Here is a 6931-nt window from a genome sequence, read left to right as displayed (position 1 = left end):
AAAGGCATGCAATGTCACACTCTACACCAGAAACTCAGGAACTCTGTTTTAAAAGAAAGAAGTGAACAGGACATTTACATCTTAACTGACCTCTATGCATGTCAGAATACCAATCTCCTTTGAGTTAAAGCACATCAGATTTAATGGAAGGTCTTTTAGCATCTGGATGTTCTAAAGGGGGTAAAATACTCCACCTTCCATGGAAGCTTTTTTAAAACTCAGAAAGTAAATATTTCAAAACCTTCAGAATGCCCCTAAAACTGACCAGATTCACTAGGTTCCTCTCTCCCCAAGCATATAAGCAGTAAATACTACTAAGAGATAGTTTCAGACAAGCACAGATGCCTAGAAGAGTCTGAAAGCATCTGAATTGCCTAGTAGAGATACTTGTGACATGTTGAACTGCCCACAAGTCATACAGTCAGGTTCAAGTTTCAAGTTTTCATGAGCTACTCACATCAGGGTAAGCTTTGGTTATACAGCTGTCTTTGAGATACTTCTGCCCATGTAAATAACTCCACACCCACATACCTCTAAATAATTCCAATAAAAGCCTTTTGTTCAGCAAGCTGGAATTTGTAGTATGCTTAATTTGGTCTGTCCTTGGTTCCCTACCTTAGGTGTGTAAACCTCTGTTATGTCTCCCTAGAGATAGTGTTATACAACAATGTACTGGCATGATCACATACATAAACACACAAATGCATATACCGCATACACATGCATATACTACACTACACATATATACTACACACCTGTGCATGTAACATTTACAAATATGCCACACACACTTGTATGCTACACATACATTGTTTCCCCCACACAAGAGCAATACTCAGTCTTATAATGTAGTATATGAGAATTGATAATGCAATGAGGCTCATGGCTTTAACTAAAATAACATTGAATAATTGTATCTCAATATTCAATCATTATATTTTTTAAAGAAGCAATCAAATACTTTCTTAAGGTACACGAGAATCTCATGAACAAAATATTAATAGTCTCATATCAGTAATTTTATAAGTAATATTTATAAATTCAATTATGTGCTAAATTATATTTATAGCTTTGACTCCAAATACTTAAATAAAATGCTAGTCAAATAATTTTTTAGAATGCCTTTAGAAACTTAGAGGTGAATAAGCCACTTAACAATTAAATTTCCAGTGGAAAAGGGCTCTGCACTACTTAGGAACACCTAGGGTATAATATATAATTTTTTCATCGCTGCAACATAATGCCTGATAAAAGCAACCCAAGAAAGGAAGGCTTTGGTTTTAGCTCATAAATTAGAGGTAAAGTTCATCATGGTGGCATAGTCACAGCAGAGGGAGTGAGGGGCAGCTGGTCAAATGGCATCTGCAGTCAGGAAGCCCAGAGATGCATACTGATGCTCAGCTCACTTTCTTCTTTGTATTCAATCCAGGACACCAGCCCTTGGGGTGATGTTGACTACATGCAGTGGGGGTAATTCTTTCACAGTTCAACATTTCTGGAAGATACACCCTGAGTTGACAATTAACTCTTCTGAGTATTATGACTTTATCATATTTTTTCTTGACGTGTTTGGCACAACAGACACAGAAACATATGCACACGCACTCAAAGCCATGATTATTATTTTATTGATCACAGGTGAAGTGAACAGCATCCATAAACATTGAACATTTTTATCACACATGAAATATATAACAATGTGATGTCTTACTAACTCTCTCAGAAGCATCAGTGTTATTTGTTACGTTTTGTCAGCATTCAGAGGATGGAAAATGAACAAGAAGTGGGGCCAGCTCATAAAATTCCAAGGTCCAGCCACTATTACCTACTTCTTCCAGCAATGTTCCATTATCTAAAAGTTCCACAGTCTTCCCAAATAATACCAGTACCAGGGATGATGTATTCAGACCCACAAGCCTGTGGGGACAAAAAAAGTGTAACTAAAAATGAAAGAATGTCACAAGTCGGAGGGAAGGAGGGACCTGGGAGGAAAAGGAGATGGAGGCAGGAAGAGGGGAACATGATCTGGTATTGGGTGGGGGAAGGGCTGAAGCCCTGAGGGCCAACGGAAAGAATGAAAACAAGCAACCTTTGGAGGAAAAGGTTGGGGGGACCCTCCAGAATGTACCAGAGACCTGGGAAGTGAGAGACTCTCAGTACTCAAAGGGAAGGACCTTAGATGAAATGCCCTACATTGGGGAGAGTGAACATGTAGAGCCCACCTCCAGCAGAAAGACAGGGCTACAGGTGAGGAATAGGGTTGCCATCCCACAGTCAGAACTCTGACCAATAATTGTTCCTGTCTGAAAGAACTGCAGGGATGGAAATGGAGAAGAGACCGAGGAAAAGAAGGTCCAGCAACACAACAGGCCCAAAGTGGGATCTAGCTAGAGATCTGACACTTACTGAGGCTGTGGAGGGACAGACAAAAAAGGACCTATCATGACTGCCCTCCAAAAGACCCAATGAGCAGCTGAAAGAATCAGATGCAGATATTTGCACCCAACCAATGGACAGAAGCTGCTGACCCCTGTCGTTGAATTAGGGGAAAGCTGGAAGAAGCTGAAGAGGAGGGCGACTCTGTAGGAGGACCAGCAGTCTCAATTAACCCGGACCCCAGAGATCTCTCAGACACTGGACCACCAATCAGGCAGCATATACCGGCTGATATGAGGTCCCCAACACATATACAGCAGAGGACTGCCAGGTCTGGGTTTGTCAGAGAAGATACACCTGGCACCTGACTATCAAAAGACTGGAGGCCCCAGGGAGCTTAGAGGTTTGGGGGGGGGTTGGGGGGACATCCTCATAGAGACAGGGGTGCGGGGAGGAGGTATGAGATGTGGAACAGTTGTACAGTAGACCGGGAGGGGAATAAAATCTGGAGTTGAAATAAATAAATAAATAAATAAATAAATAAATAAATAAATAAATAAAATATAAAAGAATGAAACCTCAAGTCTGCTTTTCAAAATATCCCAAAACCATTTTCTTTTTTCAATCGATGCACAAAACTACAATGTGTGAAATTACGGGAATGAAGTCACATAAGTGCCTTCAACCACATCTTAATGTACACTATGAAGATCATTTTGTCTTCACCTTAGTCATTGATATTTTATTAGGAAATCTAATTCATGGCTTCCTTGTTACCATTATCATATATGGTGTCTTGTACCACAGAATTTAACATATGGCATCATACAGCTTTAGCTTGGTCTTGGATTTGCTTTTGGATTTGACTGAGTACTGAATTTAACTTTTAAATATTATTAAGTATTTGAAGAAAAGATCCATTAATATTCTCTCTCTTCATTGTTTTACAAATGAAGATATAGAAATGCACACAAATGCTATACTCATTCTAATTCAAATCATCTTCATGTTGTTTGTTATAGTCTGTCACAGTTTCTGTGAGTGAGACAAATACAGCACCATTTATTCATGGGAGCCTGAGGCCATGACAGGCTGTTTTTTGTTTTATTCATTCCATGGAATTGGAACCTCTTGGCTGTCTTTCCTAGTTCATCTAAGAGTATTTATTATTTTGAAATTTTAAATAACACATTAAATATGCATATTTATTGGAGATCATTTGAAAAAGGAAATATAATAGCAAAATAACCACAAACCTTTGTACAGATGTGGATGTTGAACATTATACTACCAAATTTGGAGATACATAGATTTCAGTTCTGAGTTGTATTGTTTACTTTATGCATTGTGGTGACAAAATGCCTAACAAAAATAATTCAAAACAAGAAAGGTTTATCTTGTCTCATGGTTTTAGAGAGACCCCCCAATCCATCACAGTGAAGAAGGCTTAACAGGACATCTTTGATTATGACAGAGGGAGAAGGAGTCAGGCATTTTACAAAAGAAATAGAAAAGTAAGGCTGAAAACAGGTATAGGGATGCTCAAAGGCCCACTCTTAGTGACCTAGCTCTGTGAGCTTTGCTTGAACGAATAAAGGATCCACAGTCTTCAAAATAGGACTCTATGCTTGGGACCAAGTGTTTAAAACATTATCCTGTGCCTGATTTTTCAGACTGAAGATATAACATAGTTTGTGACTTTTGATTTTATCTAGTGTTTAATCATCAAATTCATATTTCACAAATCAATTTTAATAGTTTCAAATTATTCCACTGTCCACATATACCATATTAAAAAACCATCATCTGTTTTTTCTTGATTTGTTTCATATTACATATTTAATAAGACTGTCAAGAATTTCCTTTTCTGAAACCAAGCAATTAGCAATAGTACAAATTTATGTATGATATATATAAATTGTATACCTTACTCTTATTTTATATTGTTTTTATGTACCAACCATAATAGATCAAGGCATTAAAATCACATTTTCTAGAAATATATTATTTTCTACTATCTCTGCTGTATGTCTATAGAAATGCATTTAGACAGTAAACATTTTTCTCAAACCAACAAAGGAAATTATAAGCACTTTAATATGCATATTCTAATGATATGTAGACAGACAGATGACAAGTAGTGTAAGTGTTGGTTTTAATGTCAACTTACCACTAGTTAGGATCACATGAATAGGAAGCGTCAATAGAAGATTTCCCTTAGTTGATTTAATTGATGTGGAAAGGCTCGTCCCAAAGGTGGTTGTCATCTTCTTGTAACTGCCCAGATTAAAAGGGCATTGCAGAAAGAAGATTATTCCCTTTTTTCATTTTCCTTCTTTTTCCCTGCTGACCTGACTTACCCTATTGCTGCCACTTCTGGTTCTTCTGCAGATATCACAACTTTCCAGGATTCCACAGTTGATTGAGGAATAGGGTTCTCCAGGAACAATCCAGAGTTTCAGAATCAGGCTAGGACTGCTGAGGCTCCAGTTCTCACAGACTAGGCTACTACTGCATTGTCAGGTTCTCCAATCTCGTGAGATGGCCAAAATGTGACTACTTCAACTGCTTAGGTACCAGCCTCAGGACCAAATAACTACAGAGATTTCAGCCCTCAGGTGTGATTCTCGTGTGTGTGTGTGTGTGTGTGTGTGTGTGTGTGTGTAGAACAGATGTTGACATCATGAGTCTTTCTCTGACATTGTCCGCTTTAGGTTTTGAGATTGACTCTTTCCTTGAATCTGGAGCTCATTGATTGGATAGTCTGGTAGGGCAGTGATTCTCTATGATGCCCCTACTCGCCACCACAGCACAGGATTCACAGATGCATGCTACCATGCTCTGAGTTTTACTTGAGCCTTGAAAATTTGAATTTAGGTCCTCATGTTTGAACAGGAAGAGCATTATCCACTGAGCCATCTCTCCAACCCCCAGATGTTCTATAAGTTAAGATTCTTCTGATAGCAGCTTCCTCTGAAGTATGTCTTACACCATAAGTCAGTCAATCCTTAACTATGGGACACTACTATCACACTCTTGACCACTTCTTGCTGCCACACTGAGTTATGAGCTTAGGTTCTCATCTGCAGCTTCATTATGAGAAGTTTGAATTCTAGCACTCTCTTTCAAGGCTCTCATGTTCCTTATATCACAGAAAACAGGTAAAATATCAACAAATACAATTCCAGGCACATAGAAAAGATTCTGCAACTTGTATTTAACTTCCCTTAGTGCCAAAAACTTGGACCACCATCCCTTAAATTTGAGTTTGAATTAAGTAATGTTATTTATTAAAACATACTCAATTTTTCCCACTGTCTCTTCATCATAACTATATTTGAGTCCAGTGAGTAGGGGAAACGTTTTAATGAGTAGTAACTAGTCAAAAAATATATCTTTGTACACCCCCAACTTGACATGTGTCTAGGAGAGGAACAGACAAAGACATAGACAGAGATATCAATTGCACATATCATTCTTTATGTGGTATCTACATTTCTCTTTTTGAAACAGGTTCTCTCTGATAATTATATGTCAAGTCTATGCCACCCCCACCACTTAATATGCTCACCTTTAAAAGGCAAGTGTTTTTTCAATGAAATATGAATCTAAACCAAAGTGTTAGGTCTTAATGTTTATATACTATTCTACAATGTATACATATAATTAGGTTTCTTTTTTGCTATATAGACAATAGATACAAATGATGAGTCCCTATTCACTTGTTGGAACAGAATTTGTTTAGGAAAATAAGTGAACACATAAAGGTATAGATGTGAAACATTTTGCTTGTTGTCTGGCAGAAAACAAGAACTTTTTAAGGAAATATAGCTGATATATGTCAGTAACTTGTTACAATTATTTCCAGAAATTTAAAGAAAAAGGAGAATGTAGCAAGCTGTTTCTTGAAGCATTAAGATATGAGCCAGGTCAAAAAAACAACACAGGTAGTCCCCATGATGCCAGTTGGTAAATTGGACTGGAAAAAAAAAGTGAAGAAAAGAAACAGAGGGAGCCCTTGGACCCAGGAAATGCTGACTGTGTAGTGATCTGCAGATCAAGTCAATCTGTGTGAGGTGCAAATGATTGTGGGTGCTATGGTCCAAGCCCTGTGACGATGTGGAGTAAATGCCTGCCTTAAAGCAATGGACTCATGAATCCTTCACCTGCTTTTAACACAGTTGGCCACATTTAAGCCAAGGCATTGCTGTGTGGCTGGGGCTCTATGGCCTGGGATATCTTAGCTTCTAGTGTCTCCTATCACTTATTAGTGCCAAAGCCAACAGCACAATTGTAGAACATGGTTTCCTAATCACTTTATAAGAGATCTCTTGGCAGTCTATATGTAAATATGTATGTGTATGTGAGTATGGGGTACCAAAATCAGGGGAAGTGGGAAGCCCAGAAGTGAGCAGCGCTTCAGTGTTTATTTCCCTGGGTCCTCAGTAATAACATGGCATGTGTAAAGCTGTGTATCAGTAAAACACCAGAAAGAATTGTTTCATTACTGGTTGGTTGGTTGGTTGGTTGGTTGGTTGGTTGGTTGGTTGGTTGG

Source organism: Grammomys surdaster, unplaced genomic scaffold, assembly GCF_004785775.1.
Source record: "Grammomys surdaster isolate TR1022 unplaced genomic scaffold, NIH_TR_1.0 235, whole genome shotgun sequence".
Taxonomy (NCBI): domain Eukaryota; kingdom Metazoa; phylum Chordata; class Mammalia; order Rodentia; family Muridae; genus Grammomys; species Grammomys surdaster.
Note: the sequence above shows the minus strand (reverse complement) of the source record.